The sequence below is a fragment of the Catharus ustulatus genome, chromosome 2 (assembly GCF_009819885.2).
Source record: "Catharus ustulatus isolate bCatUst1 chromosome 2, bCatUst1.pri.v2, whole genome shotgun sequence".
NCBI classification, from domain to species: domain Eukaryota; kingdom Metazoa; phylum Chordata; class Aves; order Passeriformes; family Turdidae; genus Catharus; species Catharus ustulatus.
Window position 1 is genome coordinate 93,926,771 of NC_046222.1, and position 16,387 is coordinate 93,943,157.

Genomic DNA, 16,387 nt, shown 5'->3' on the forward strand with positions numbered 1-16,387 from the left:
TCGCGGAGAACTATCGGCCCCGCAGCCCCCGCTCCCGCCCTGCCTCTCCAGGCCGCGCGTCCAACTTAATGCCCCAGCGGGAGCCCCAGCCAGCAGCCCCCCCGGCCCCTGGCCTCCGCACCCCCCCGCAGCAGCCCGGGCTCCCGGCGGCCTCCCGGTGCCGGCGGAGCCCCTGGCCCCGGCCCGCGTGGGTCCCGCGGCGCCCGGGGCGGCGGCAGCGCGGCATGCGGCGGCCCCGCGCACCATGAGACAGGGCACCGGCACCGGCGGCAGGCAGGAGGCGGGCAGCATCCCCGGCTCCTCGTCGGCGAGGAAGAGTTTGCCGGCTCCCGAGGCCGGCCTCCTGCGCGGCTGGAGCAGCGGCGGCCGCTGCCGCAACGGCACCGGGAGGCACCGGAAAAGCGGCGGCATCCAGCTCGGCGGCACCGGCACCAGCACCGGCGTTTCCCGCGCCCAGGTGGCCACCGCGGACAGCAGCAGCAGCGGCAGCGGCGGCGGCTGGGGCTTCCCCGCCGCGCTCCCGCAGCACCGGCACCCCAGGTAACGCGCGGCCGTGCGGCCCCGACCCTGCCTCCGTCCCGTGGGGCGCCCACCCGCGGCACTCGCCCGGGGGCGCCCGCCCGCCCGGGGCACCCACGCGGGATGCTCGGCCACGCGTGACCCCCGCGGCGGCCCCGGGGTCAGCTCCGCCGTGCCCCACGCTCCGCGGGGGTGACGGACGCGCCCGGTGCTGCGGGGCTGCGGGAAAGTTTCCGTGGGGAACACGGTTATGTGCGGCGTGTCTGTCCCGGCCGGGCTGCGTTTGGAAAAATAAGTTGCCCCCGAAGCAGTCCCCCTCCCCATCTCATTTTGGTGTGGTTGGACGTTTCCTGACTTTGGGGGCTCACAGAGGCTAGACTGGAACAGGGTCTGCGATGCGACCGGGCGGTGTTTGCTCAAGGAAAACTTCCAGTAGGACCGTGGGGTTTTTGAATGGGCGAAAGCTCCTGGGGGTGCGGAGGTTGTGTGGTGTGCTGGGAGAGCCCTGCTGCGGCGGCAGCCCTGCGCACAACTCCCGCGTGTTCGCTTCCGTGCGTGGAACGGAGCGAACCTCAAACCCACGGCTGAATGGCAGCGCCGGCTTCACACGGAGTTGTGCCGTGGTGTTTTCCTCCATGGTCACTAGCCTGATCTGTCAATTAACAAGCACGCTCATCCAGAAACTTTGCTCCGTACTCCCTAGCTGTCTACAGGATGGCAGCTTACTTTCACTCAAGTGACTCAGAAATAATTAGCGGTTATAAGCGTTACAGCCAGCAGAGGAACTTGGATTTTTTCATGGCGTTAAACCTCCAGAAGGGCTGCAGGGATCTCTCGGATGGGCAGAGCCAACCTGAGCATTCAGTTCAACAAGTGGTTGCCTCTTGAAGTGGAAAATTATCTCATTTACCCCAGTGTGAGATGTTAATGCACTAAACTGTGGGTTTAGTTTGTTTGGTGGTACTAAATAATTGGAGTTCACAGTGTCCAGACAGAGCCAGCTCATCCGCTGATCCACGTCTCATTCTGAGAGCTGTTAGCTGGTGGAGGGCCCAATCCTGCATACATTTCAGTAGATTAATATGGACACAGGGTTGCTCTGCAGAGATGGGCAGGAGTATTTGGAGAATGTGATTGCCAAACTGTACATTTTTTCACTGAAGATGTGAAAATGAAGGTTTTCTAAAACTAGGTATGTGACATCAGGGTGATTCCCTAAGCTGGCAGCACTTCTGTGCCCTGCACCAAAGCCTGGAGACAGTGGGCTTGCCTAAATTAGTTTTCCCTCACAAATAAAGGTACCTTCCTGCATGTTTGTAGGGTTGAATCCACAGACTATACTTTGCAGAATTATGATTTTTGTGCCCAAATCTTTACCCTGAAGCATGCAAGAGCCCTTGAAGGCATTTTTTTTTATCATAGGCAGCAATGTTGTCTACAGTTAAAATTAGCTATTGCTTTCTAGTACAATGCTCTGCTGTCAGGTGCTTATGCATTTGCTTAGCTTAAGCTTAGGCTGGCATTTTACAGGTTGAGTGTCTGCTGAAGACAGACTGTCTTTGGGAAGTTTCAGATTAAATGGTTTGGTTATTTCTGAGAACATGGTAAGAAGAAAACCTCTTAATTGACCATGTATTTGATGAAGATGGTTTAGGCATACATCCTGCTTAAGGGATGATCTATCTGGCAATCTGATTTTTTTTTGCTATGCTAAGAAACACTTGCTTTGAGACTTGAATTCTTTGTGGGATCTTGTTTTAGAGCAGAGGAAAGATATTTGGCTTGGAATCAGTCCTGTGATGGGGGTGTGCCTTACGTTGAGCCTCTGAGAATTTTCCAGATTTTCTCTCCAGTATAAGTTTATCACAATGCTCAGGGCATGTGCTCTTGGGAGAGGTATTGTTGAGGGCTTGACCATTGCACTCATTGAAGATGTTCTCAGCAGAGGGCATACTGAACATCCCAACACTCTTAGGAGCTGAGCAACTGCTCCTCTTCCTGGGAAGGATGAGAGCACAGTTGGTGGCTGATGGGCTGAGTGGACTTCCCCCCCAGTTATTCTTCCAAGGTTGTTTCTATAGTGAGCATGGGAGGGAGAACTGAAGACTTTCTCAACTGTGTGTTGGGTGGCAGAGAGTGTCTGGTGATGTCATGGAAGGGGGAAGGAGGAAACTGTTTAATTCACTTGCATGGTGACAAGAAATTGTGGGACTGGAACTGTCCCACTTCCAAGAAGTACTAGTGATAGATACATAGCGAAATTGAAGAGCAGAGGATTGAGACAAAGGATTTGTGGGGTCACAGATGACAAACATTGGGAACAAGGTAACTGTAGATAGAGGTGGCAAACCCAGGCCAAGAGAAGGAATGGTGGGAAGAAAGAAGTTGACACTTGTGTACGGGAACAGGCGATCTGAGCATGCAAAAGCAGTGGTTTCCAGTCTTTCAATAATCAGGGCATGGTACTAATACTTTTTCATCTTTCTCATTTTCCTCCCCACACTGCCTGCTGAGTATTTCAACCCCTGCCTCTGCTTCTTTGCCTCTCCCCTGGATTGGTAAATGTCATACAGTTAAAAATAACAGTCAAATATATATTTTATGTGCATTTAATTGCTTTTCTTTCTGTCTTGGATGAACTTAGGTAACTTCCATTTGTGTTTATAGTTTTGTGTCTAGGCTCTTAGGGCAGATGCACTTAAATTGCAGATTTTTGTAGAGGGATCATTATCTATATAAAAAAATAATTTTCCTGGATTTGGCTTAACTGTTGATCCTTGATCTTAATAAAACTTCTTGAACAGGTAGGCTGAGGCCATGCAAATATTTGTATTTTAGCTAATTTAATTCAGTCAGTAATCTGCATCAGCTGATAGACTGATTTTATAAGTCTGACTACTGAAGTTTGGAAAGAAAACACAATGTAATAGCATTTAAGCAGAATGGTGGATTTATTTATGCAGTTCTGCTTTTGGTATTGCTGTTTTTTGGGAGGGACTAAAGTTATTGTGACGTGCTATGTGACACAGAATATATACGTGTACATATATATATAAAACAGTATATTGCCAGCTGAATTCAAAAGTACAAGAGCTGCAGGGCAGGAAAGGCAAGGGAGTGACATGGGATATGGGTCATGTAGCTCATGCTCTGAATACAGAGCTGAGACGCTGCAGATGTGCTTCATTCTCTGCTCCTTGCATTTATCTTGTGGTGGCTTGGGGATGTTGGCAGATTGCATTGAGGATTTAAGGGAATGGCTTACTTGGCCTCGTCCACATAAATTCGATGTACATTTCGGGGATATAGGGATAAATACTGGTTTTTATGCTTCTCTTCCCGTCTCTTCCCCCTGAAGGCAAACCATGAGGCACAGCTTAGTCCAACCAAAATGCTGGTTTTAATTGCACTTTGGTAAAGACACTTCTGTTCCTTTATCCAAGGACCATAGCAGAAATTAGTATTTATTGCAGGCTGCCTGCCACATTTGGGAAGAATAGTCCTATGCATCCCCAATGCTAGTTTTAATTCTGTTTCAGTCTGAAAATCCACCTGTGACTTCAGAAGAATAAAGCTCTCACAAAACTTAGGTCACTGGTGAGCTTGGACCTTTGTTACTAGGAAGTAGTATTACCATACTATAATACCAGTATTACAGTACTCCATCTGCCCGCTGTTTCTTGTCCTCTCCTTTACCTGCAAACACTTTGAGGCAATGCCGTCTCTTTCTCCTGTGTCTTTGTGGCAGGTAGCATGCCTTGACCATCAGGATCTTCCAAAAATGACCATGTAAATGGGTCAGGGTGGTTATTTAACCTTCTCCTGCTTGGGCACAAGTCTGTATAAAACAGCTGGGCTTCTACTGGCCTGATTATGACAGAAGGTGTTTTTCAGCTGTTCTACTACTGTTCTTAGGGATCTGCATAAAATAGAAGATTTCTAGCCAAATGAAGTGATGATATGGGAAAAAAGTCTAGAGGACGTGTATGTATGTTTGAGATCAGAACTGAAATTTGGAAGTTCAGGTATGAAACCTCTAATTTCAAAGTGTACAGGTAGTGCTGGCATGACAGTGTCATCTACTGGGACATTTCAACCACCCTTTCTCCTTGAGTAGCATCATGTGATATAAATGTAATATGTCAGTTTGAAAATAAATAGAAGAAAATATATCTATAATAATAGAAATTAATTGCTACAGGTCACTGAAGGTGTTGAAGCTTAAACAAAAATCTTTCATGGACAACTCAGAAAAAAAAATCAGTGAAATGTACAGATGAGTTAAAAACCAAAGGGAAATGGAACATTATGATTGTTTTTAAAAGGATGGAAAATAATAAAAAAGAATCCTCATTATTTCACTGTAGCAGCTGTAGTGTGCCATGTCTTCAGTGTCCTGTGCTGCTGGTTCCCCCACATCAGAGATGGATAATGGCAAGGGAGAAGGTTTTCAGGGACATAGAAAAGGTGGTCAGAGAAACAGAGTGACTCCTGTCTCAGCTCTGGCAATGCTGATAAAGTGATGCAACAAACATCTGTAAAATTAAGCAAAGCATGGAGAAGGCAAGCCAGGAATGACTGATCACAGCAACAGCAGCAGAGGGCACTGGATGAAGCAGGCAGTTGCAGGAATGGAAACAAAAGGAGATGGCTCTTCACATGGTGTGGTCAGACTGCTGAGCTCCTCACCACAGGATGTGGATGCTCAGAGGTTACATCAGCTAATGAGGTGACTGGATGAGTTCATGGAAGAGAAATCCATCAAGGGCTATTAAATTTAAAACCACTGCCTCTGGCATAGGAAGTTTTGAGCTGCATATTTTGGAAGCTTGGTGAGTATCCTGAAGAAATAACACCATTGTTTTGCCTTGTTCTTGTACTGGCTCCTCAGCACCTGTATCTGGCCATGGCTGAGAGGGGCTGCTGAGCCAGGTGGTCTCCCTGGGTCTGCTCTGCAAAATGAAAAGGGCCAGCATCTGACCTCCCTCAGTTCCTAAGGCCAAGATGCTTCTGATGGCTTGTACCTTCCCTGCTCAGGCTGGCCCCATCACAGCACATCTGCACATCTACCAGGGCTGGTTGGGAGGAGCTGGTTGAAGTGCTCCAAAGAAGAGCCAAGGCATGGTCCAGAAATGTACCCCAAAAAGCAGCATACATTGCTTGTGTGCCCTCCCTGGTGTCCTCTTGTGGAGCTGTGCAGTCATAGTGAGGATTATCTTCTTGGGTTCAGGTAGGTTCAGAAAGCAGTACATTCATGGGAGCAATCCCACCTGAAGGCACTGAATAATGAGACGCAATGCCTGGCTGAAGAAGTCCCTACTGGGAGATTGTAATATTGCTACATGCCTGCCCTGCTGACTCAGCCTTCCCCAGTCTTCCCTGCTGCCCAGAGTCAGGGAGAGGATTTGGGCCAAGGTGGTCATCATCCCTGATGAGATGACCAGGGAAGCATCATGACCACGATGTTACTGTAGTTAGAGTTTCATCTGTCTCTACAAGACCAGGCTTTGACTTTCTGAGAATGAGAGGACTGGGAATTAAATTTCTTCAGCTAGGCACTGAATTTAAGCACTGGTTAAAACAAAAATGTTGTGTTTACTAAACCAGACAATTCGATTAATCATCTGAAAGAAAGATTTTAAAGGCATGAATTACATTTATGACGACTGTGCAAAAACAAAGGCTGTATTGCTGTTCACTTAAGCAATGGTCAAAGTACAATGAATTAAAACATACCTCACACTGATAGTATTTTGCTGGCTTTTGGATGAGGTGTATTGCTATTTAAACAACAAGCACCAATCCCAAACTCAGCAATATCTTAAGTCCATCTGATTGTTTCTTAAAATTTCCAGACGCTAACTGATACAGAAACTCCAGTGCAGCACTTAATGGAGCTCACAACTGCCTAGCTGTATATTTTTGGGCTACCTTATGTAATAAAATGGCAGGCCCTTGCACTGCCTGCACAAACAAGGTTGCATAAGCAGCCTGGGGAAACAACCGGAGCTCCAAGAGCCCTCCTGAATCCTGCACGTCTTGTTTGATCTCATTTAACATTATTTAATAAGCAATATTAACCTTTTCCTCTCTTCCCCCTTAAGTTATCTGGAACCAGTGATACTGATTTAATTTCATGCACAGACCTCTCTTTTTAGAGAAGTCATCAAACTTTACAGTCAATTGAGCAGCCTGATGTCTGAGTAGCCTTGAATTTTCTGTAATCAGCACTCAATCTAGTTAAAAGTAAAAAGACATTGAAAACAAAGCCTTGAACAGGAAAGTACTTGTTTTTCACTTTCATTTCTAATCTGGTAAAACATTCTTAAAGTTCATCACTATGGTTTGTTCTATCAAGGGATAAACAATTTATTATTCAAGCAGCTCTGGGTTTTTTTCCTTTAAAAACAGACAATACTATTCAACCATTGGGAAGAAAACCAGCACAAAAAAATTGTAATCAGTTTTAACAGGCTTGCAGATGGCAATGAATTTCTTTAAGCATAATAGTAGCCCTGCAAACAGTAATAATTGAGTTTGATTATTTATTATCCTTTTATCATTGATAAGCAGACCAGACTCTTTTTCTCATGATTCCCTCTGTTAGGTGTGTCAAATTTTTAAGCTGGAGAACAATTTTAATAAGGCAGCTTCCACCTGTAATCTCTAAATCAACAGGTGGATGTTACCGTGCAAAACCTGAGCATTCTTGGTTATCTGATTGAGTCAGTGGCTGAATAAATCTGGCTTTGAACATGTCCTAGAATTATTGGTTTGGGTGGGACACCTCTCATTAATATTTCATGGGAAAATTGACATATTTCCCATATTATGCATAAGAATGGTATGCTTGCAAAATCTAGCCAATAATAAATACTGTGTGCAACATGATCAGCTAGAGATAGGGTATTTTTCTGTTATTTCTAATTCTCTTACAAAATATCTGCCTTGGTTTTTATTGGTAATTCTACGGATTTTATTTGTGGTATTTTTTCTGTTCCTGGTTTTGACATATAAAAGTGGAAAAGGTTTTAAATTGGAGGCTTTGCATTAGACAGACCCACATTCCAGTTACACTTCCAGTGAGGGTTCCTTTAGTTTGTAATTTATAAAGGGGAAGACAGCTATATGATTTCTACATGGACCATTAAGGCCACCATTTACTTAGGCAAAATCTTCATCCTGCTCATCAGATAAACAACAAGTTGTTATAATTTGCTTTATCTTTGGCTACGAAGATGAGAAGAATATTTTATTCTCCAATCTACTTTTTTTATGCTTTCTTTTCCATATAGTAATACAATATTTGGGAAAGATAGTTTCACATAAACAGCCTAATCAAACAATAGTTCTGTAAAGCAGCTGGGTGCATTTCCAACAATTTCTGCAAGAGCAAAACTGATGAAAAATAAATAGGTCACTCATAGTCATTCCTATATTTATATTTTTTTTTTATAAGAAGGACTGAAGAATGTTCTTTGTTTCCAGGCTGTCACTGAAGTCGATGGAAGCTTTGCTGGAATAATTCTGGCCCTTTAATTTGATTGTTTGCAGAGTGGCAGCAGTCATTTTTTTCATCTTTTTTCTTTCATTCCAACACAAAGGACCTTATTGTCAGCTGATGCACACTGATGTAACTCAGCTCGTTGCAGCAATTACATTTATACTGCCTGGCTTCTAACATCCATATTTATTCAAAAATGCATCCTCTTTTTCAACAACAGAATATCTTGCTATATCTTGCTGTTATTCCAGTATAAGAAATGAAGCTGCATTTGGTGCCTGTCCTGCTGTCCTCATTAAGGCAAAACTCCCACTGAAATCAAGGAGAGTTTGGCTGACAGAGAATTACTGACTCGAGTTTCTGAATGGTCTAAACTTTCTCACTTTCTGGGTTTGATTTTTTTTTTTTAATTTAATTTTAAATTTTTATCTCACCTTGTATTCTAACTCTTCCCTCTTCTTTTGCATTTCTACTTTTGAATCTCTATCTGCTTTTACTGGGATCTTTTTTCTTTTTACTTCTCTCAGGTATTAGGACCTTCTACTTTCCACCTTGCCCTTCCTGCCTTTCTTCTCTCCTCTTACTGTCTCACACTTGCTTTCAGTCTGTTATTCTCACCTTCACTGACTACAGCACTGTAAAATGTTGCTATACATCATACATGTTTCCAGAATTTTCATTTAGCTTGTTTAGACCCCTTCTATGTACAGGTGCTTACTTTAAGGTACTTGCCTTAGGGCAAAGCAGCAGTTTGTAAGATTGGTGATCTAGGCAGAGATTTATTTGCACAATATTCATCTCAGTAGTCCTTCCTCCTCTTCTGGGTAGAATTTTAGAATTTCCTCTGAAGTATTGATGCAGAGTTTCAGCTGTAAATTGAGTTTTGGACTGATAAAATAAATATTTGGCATAGTATTGCAGTCAGAAAAAAAATACTAGTGGATTTTGAAGTCTGTGTAAAAGGGGTTTTGTTGAGGGTGACAAAACTGGAAATCTCCAGAGAAATGGGTTTTATTCATAATTCTTCTACTGTGCAATGTTATGAGCTTAGACCACATACATAATGCTTTCTGTGCATCACTTCTCTGATCTGTAAACTAGGGCAGCTTTACAGAGTATTGTAGGGTATGAACAATTCTGGGTGCCAGTCATAGCCAGCTGTCAGAGAGGGGCACAAAGCAAGGGGCTCTGGGATGCTAAATATGCCATTGACAGGAAGAGGAGCTACAGTAAGGGGTTTTTGTTGGGCATTGATCCACCTCTGTGGTTAGGATACATCAGGCAATACCTTGTCACTTTGCTTCCAGCTGGGCAACACCCGATGGCTTTGGAGCTGTCACTGGATGTCCTGGCTCCATTGGTGTCCTGCACAGTGGCTCAGGTAGCCCCCACCCCACCAGCTCTTAATTGTTTGAATTTTTCAGATGGAAAGCATTTGGAAAGTACCAAGTATTGTTATTTTCTTGCAAGTCTGACTGAGAGTTGTGTTCTCTTTTAGAAGACTTAATTCATGCTTGTGAAATAAATAGTAGGTGTATGGCTTCTTAATGTATAGTGTAGCATTTCAAACACTAAAGTTATCAGCTTACTGCTTCTCAGCATCTGGATCCCTGCAGTCATACTTCTTAAAGGAAAAGACATAACATTAAACTCACTTATTCTCCCTTTAAAAAGCCAACACATTTTCTCTTATGGGAATGATAAAAAATAATTTTCACAGTGCTCAATTGCCTGTTATTCTATGAAACCTAAAATGAATCAAAAACTGCAGTCTATATATAGAGAGTGACAGTTAAAGAAGCATTTCTTCTTTGATGCAATTTCTGTTTGATTTTCTTAAAACCCTCCTCTTCCAGAGACCCATTTCAACCATGTCTGAACAATAGATTTATTGTTGTCAACTGAATGAGAAATTTGATAAAGATAGCTTTTCTATTTCCATTAAAAATAGATGTTTCTTCAGAAGACTGAAGGATGCAAGTTCAATTTTTAAGTTTGAATTTCACATTTCATTTGACCAGTCTATAATATATAAATTTGCAAAGTCCTAATTGGCATTAGACTTGGCATATTTTTTCTTGCCATATTTTTTCTCAGTGTGAAACTATTAGAGGCCCATTGTTCTGGTAAATGAAAGAGGGCCAACACTCTTTGTTCGTTGTGAGTGTTTAAATATTCCTGTATGCAAATTTTCCCCTTTAATGAAAAAGTTTAGAGAGACATCTTAAAAAAATTTCTTCCACAGTGTTGAAAAATGCAGGTTACATTCATTCAAAATCTATGATATCTAGTGGTGTGAGGTGATGACACATTTCATATTTGCTCCTGTATAATTGAGAGGGGATTCCATATAGGAGATGTAAGCATAAAGACTGGGTATGGCTCTTGATGATACTGCTGGTTTTGCTGCTGAATTCTTCAGTAGTTTTGTTAGAGTGTATAATCAGTTACGCTTGTGCTGATTTAATCAATTATTCTTGTGCACAAACAAACAAACAAACACACACACACATAAAACCCAGCTAATTTCAGACTGTCTTTGAAACACCAGAACTAGAGATTTCCCTTACAATGAAAGAAAATATTATTTTCAAGCCTCTAGAATGATTTTAAAAATGGCAAAGATATATTTGGGAACTATCATACTTTTGGATATCAGCAGCTGTATATCCTTATGCAAAAGTGGATTTGTCTGAAAGACCAATTCATAAATATTGTGTTTGAAGATTGCAGCAAGCTTTCGTATTTACAAGAGATAATGTAAAATGTGCCACTTTTTTTTTCCTTCACTCCAAGAAGTTTGAGTTTAAACTTGGTCTCTCAAACCTAATGAATAATGGCCAACAAACAAAAGTATCCATGGCTTCTTGAATCATGGAGGCTGGAGACCATTCTGTCTGTGGAAGCAGAAAGGTCAGCCTGCTGTGGTCAGTTTGAACACCCTCCTGCGTACTGCCAAGCTGTGAAGTGGCTTGGAGGCAGAAGATGCCAATAAATAACTTGACACTGGCCCTCCATGACTTCACATCTTGTGGTCTATGAGCTTCCAGGCAGGCAACAGCCTGCTCCTAGCTGCATTGCTTGGAGAAACCAAGGGAGATGAGGGAGCAGGAACGTCTCATTTTTCTGCTGGAAAGCGAATCTATTTTTTTCCTTTTTTGTAGTCCTCCTCTGCCTTGATCTGCTGTTTGGGGAAGTGAGGGGTGTAGCGGGGGAGGTAAGACTTATCTTTGATCTGATGGCTCCTTTTCTTCTGGGCTGCTCTCCAGGAAAAACTTTTTCCCCCTTTGGGACACAGTGCTTTTCATGGCAGAGGCTCTGCAAACAGGAGTTCTGCGGAAGATCCTGACTTTGCCTGACATGCGTTCGACATTTTAGCACAAATTCAGCAGAGCAGCTTGATTCAGGTAAACACTTAAGCACATGCTTTTTGTTACTCACAGTTCCATCTGAGTTTCTTTCCTGAATGTGGAAAGACTTAAGTACTTATTTAGGGGCTGAATTAGGTCTCCATTCTGACTCATGTACAGAGCAGCGAGGATGGGTTGGATGGAAAGGGAGCAGTCATCGCGGTAGCACAGCAGCTATGAAGTAAAACCTACTGTCTGAAAATCAGCATGCTACAAAGGGGCCTTGTTCTTATGGGAGGCTGCTTTTTGTCTGTATATAGTCTCAAGAAGAGAGCAGGCCTGAACCTTCTGCTTTTGTCTACCCATTTGTTCCTCTGTTTCTCCTTATTTTGAATTACTCTGCACATAGCTTGGATGATGTGAAGTAGGTTTATAATTAGAATTTTTTGGTTGCTCTGCAACCCCATGTTTGTCAGTTTTAAGATTCACCCATCTGGCACCCAAGAAGAGGACAGTGTTCCTTTGCAGAATACTTTTGGCTATCTTCATGTGAAGACAGTGCTGTATGCTAAGTCCTCTGAGGATTTCTCACATCGCATCAGCCACAGAAGGTTTCTAAAATTTAAGTATTTGTCAGCAGTGAACACATACCCAAACCTTTTGGCTCTTTTTAGCTACTTCATTCATGAAAAATGTTTGTTCACAGTTTTGTGTGCAAAGCTTAAACTGACTCAGGCACTGATGTAACCTTTCTCGCTTCTTTTGAGGATCTGAATTATGAATCTAGATTGATGTTTTGCAACACAGAGAAGGAAAGAGAAAGGCACTGAAAAGAGAGCTCAGAAATGGTTCTGCAGAAAGGTTGTTTTGGTGAGCCAGATCTTGTCTGTTCTTAAACATCTTTGCTGACACTAACCCATGTAAAGGCACAGTGGTAACTTCCTCTAACAGGTGTGTGTTGTGTGCAGGTATTTTACTGGCAAAACTAAACTGTTTCTGTGAGTAGAATGAGCTATCCCAGCGAAAAAATGTTTCAGGAGAGTATAGCAGAGTTGGCAGAAAGATGCTTCCAACATAGGGTTCATTGAAGGTTCTTTCACATTCTTCACTGACAGTATCCCCCAAAATTTGAAATACGGACTACACCTGAATAGAATATGGATAATGGGTTCCAAAACCTCAATTGATTAATAGCCTTAATTATTGCATTTCTTCTTGCACTTTGACTTGAGCATGACTACAGTGGAAGGCACATGTTTTTTGGGGATTATAATGTAGGAAGTGTCTCACTTCAGGCCAGCGCTTTTTTTGCATTTTATTCTGGAGTTAATAATGTTTTAGATGTTTCTTCCTAGTCTTGTGTCTGATCTAGCTGGTCTGCAGGTTTCTTTTGGAGAAATATATTTGATGTGAATCTACTCTCACTCTGCCAAATCATGACTCCTCTTGCAAACCATTGTCTTGAAAGCAGTAACTGGGAATCATAAGATGTTTCTGGCATGAACTCAGGCAGTGCTGCCCATGTAGTGTATTTTTCCATTTAAGACTGATTTTCCATTGCTTCCTCAAATCTTACCCATTTTGGCTAAAGCCATAATTGTAAGATTGCTTTAATACATTGTATTGAATTTGCATGAGAAGGCTGTGGTTAAGGGAGGGCTATAGGTGTGTATTTTCTGAGAAACTGCTAGAAACTTCCCTGATGTCTGACAGAGCCAATGCCAAGTGGCTCCAAGACAGAACTGCTGCTGGCCAAGGCCAAGCCAGTCAGGAAAGGTACTAATGATTTTGGGATAATGTATGTGAGAAGGAAAAAAATAGTTATGGGCAGGAGTCATTGCAGCCAGAGAAGAGAGGAATGAAAATAAATGAGAGAAACAGCTCTGCAGACACCAAGGGTGGTGAAGAAGGAGGGGGAGAAGGTTGTTCAGCTGCTGAGATGCCCCTGCAGGCTGTGCTGAAGACCATGGTAAGGCAGCTGTGCCCCTTGGAGGTCCACAGGGAGCAGAGATCCACCTGCAGCCTGTGAAGGACCCATGTCACAGCAGGTGGATGCCAAAAGAGGCTGTGACCCCATGGGAAGCCCACACAGGAGCAGGGTCCTGGCAGGTCCTTGGAGAGAGGAGCCCATGGTAGAGCAGGTTTGCTGGCAGGACTTGTGGGTCTGTGGCGAACTCACACTGGATGAGCCTGTTCCTGAAGGACTGCACCCTGTGGAAAAGGGACCCATGTTGGAGTGGTTGCTGAAGATCTGTAGCCCAAGGGAAGGGCTCCAGTTGAACTCCTCTTGAATGTCTCTGGTGGGAGGGACCCCTCTCCCCGAGGGGGCAGCAGTGGCAGAAACAACATCTCATGAACTGACTGCAGCCCCCATTCCCTGTCTCTCCATGCCTCTGGTCAGAGGGGGAAGAGAATCAGAAAAAAAGTTAAGCCCAGGAAGGAGGGAGGGGTGGCAGGAAGGTGGTGTTAAGATTTATTTTACTTCTTTTGATTTCACTAGTTATAAATCAAATTAATTTCCCCCAGCTGAGTCTGTTTTGGGGATGATCTCCAGTCTCTCTACTCATCTGTAACTCATGAACCTTTTGTTACATTTTCTGTCTGCTCTCCAGAGAGAGCAGCTTTGGTGGGCACCTGGCATCCAGGGTTAAACCACTACATCCATGTACTTCTCTGCTGTTACTGCAAAGGATGATGCTGCCTTACTCTCAACTCTGGATACCAGTGTGTCAGAGCAGAAAGCTGATCTTGCTGAAATTTAACCTTTATGTGGATGGGTTAATTGTCAGCTGTTGCATTTTCCTAAGCTGGGTCACTGTGCAGCCACAAAAGTTGCAGAGGTGGGAGGGAGACAAAGAATCTCCTTTGGAACCAGTGTGGGTTTAAGCCACTTTAGAGTAATTGCTGAACTTTTTACATTTCTGGATGAGAGGAGAAGTGGGACATGAGAGGAGCTGCTGAGTGAAGAAATGAAAGTAAGGCTGAGATTGACTGAAGGATTTGTACAGGTCAGGCAAGGACATGATGCATTGGGAAGGAAAATGGACCAGCAGGAGTGGGAACAGTGAGCATGGATGGAGTTGAAAATTATGACCAGTAGGAGAAGAAACATGGGCAAGGAACAAGGGAGACAAGGAAATTTCAGCTGTAATCCATGGTGAGGAAAAAAGAAGAGATGGAAAAGAAGCCCTTAGTACAAGCTTGGCTAAGGAGAGGGTAGTGTGATCTAATGGAAAGAGAGGGTGCAATGAAGGGAGCAAGCATGGAGCTGAGCCTGGAAGAGGGAGATCAGGTGGCAACATGGGAGAAAGAGGTTGGAGGAGAAGGATCTTTGGGCTGAGCAAAGTCTGAAAGTGGGGTTCTTAGGAAGAGCCTGGGACTTGAACAGCCAGAAATAGAGAAGAGCATGTGCTCATCCTGCAGTGTATAACTGAAGTGAGGAGGAGTCTGAGGTACAGAAGGAGGCATCAAACTGACAGTCAGGGAGGACAGGCAGGAAAAGCTGACCCATGGAGGCATCTGGGAGGGCATCCCAGTGCTGACAAATTTGATGCTCCTCTGCTGCCTCAAAGCCCAGCATCTTATCCCTACCTCTTACAGCAGCCCATTGTCCTACCTACAGCAGACCGTATGACCACTCCAGCTGATGCAGCTTGTTAGTTGACATGAGTGGAAGGCTGTTGGTATTTTGGAAATATCACAGCAATGCCAAATACTGAGGTTTTCCTTTTTTCAAAGACCTAGTGAAAGTCACTCACAGAAAGTGTCTCGAATGCTAGCTGCTATGGATGCAAAGCTGAGCACTCCAAAATTAGGAAATAGTATAATTAAGTCTGCCTGTGTAATTTTGATTTACTCCCTTCCTGTGTGTTCATTATTATGCAGTACTTAATGGTTTAGTAATTACATTATAATGAAATAATTTTTTTGTTTTATTGTTGCTGGTCACTTTAAGTCAGCTTAATTCACTGGCAGTTCACAATCAGTTCACTAAGTCACTTCACAGCTACTGGCATAACCTGGGATGGGCAGGGGAAGGATGTGACCACTTTTGTGCCAGCAATGCTAGCTTAGCCTGGCCCAAACCAATGCTCAAATAACAACATTACTCTCCATTTACTTGGGTAAAAGCTTCAGTTTTATGAAGCATTGGCAAATCCAGGCAGATTTTTAAATGAGGATATCCTTGTTGCAAAGAGTACATACACCTGCAAAGCAAAGACTAACTTTTCTCATGAATATATCATTTCTACTTCTTAACTCCTCTGTCTGAAAATAGGAATAATCAAAATTCCCAGGCAGACACCAGACTGCAGAATTTCAACCCAAGTGGTTCAATCATGGAAATGTTCTGTATAACCAAAAAAGATCCTTGAAACTGGAAGAACCAGGCAAGGCTTCCTGGCAGGTACTGTCCCCAGACTGCTCCCTTGAACAGGCTGAAGCTGATAGAGCTCCAATGAGGCTAGCCTGATAAAAAATCCATATTTACTGCAAACTTTCCTGTTTGTTTTCAGATGTTTATGCTGCTAGAAAACATTGAGTTTGGTATGGTTAAATCATCTTCTTGAGATTTTAAATTGCACTTGGTTTTAATAGATTAATAAAGATTTTTTTCTTACTAATAAGTAATTTTTATGACTACCTTGGTGATATAATTTTCACTTTAATTTTCACCATTTTTGAATCTTAGAAAATACCGGTTGCTCAAGTTCAGAATTACATAAAGCTTTAACAGTTTTCTGATAAAATTATTTCAAGATTGTCAGTATGTAACCAAACTCTTGAGATCAAACAGACCTTCTTACTAGTATTTTGATCTTCTAATTACATCTTTTAGTAGCAGATTGACAGGCATTAATGAAATTTTTAATATATATTTGTAATGTACTCTGTCTACAAAACCTTGTGTAGGACTTTAATTGTCTGTTAGGATACTCCTTAAGCTAAGGAAACACAGACTTTAAGAATCTTGCTGAGCTAGAATTGCATGTGCTGTTTTGTATTATACCTT

At 43.1% G+C, this 16,387-nt stretch overlaps 1 protein-coding gene across 2 annotated transcripts in view; it reads left to right on the forward strand.

Annotated features, from left to right (window-relative positions):
- The first annotated feature begins 273 nt into the window (after positions 1–273).
- The window catches only part of NPAS2 (neuronal PAS domain protein 2), a 104,619-nt gene continuing 88,505 nt past the window's right edge, over positions 274–16,387 (forward strand). The window contains exon 1 of one of the 2 annotated variants that reach the window (XM_042779005.1): positions 274–540. The gene's annotated coding sequence lies outside the window, so the exon portion shown is untranslated. Of the gene's footprint in view, positions 541–11,371; positions 11,431–16,387 lie in introns of those variants that run through there. The other variant, XM_042779006.1, reaches the window with a different exon arrangement.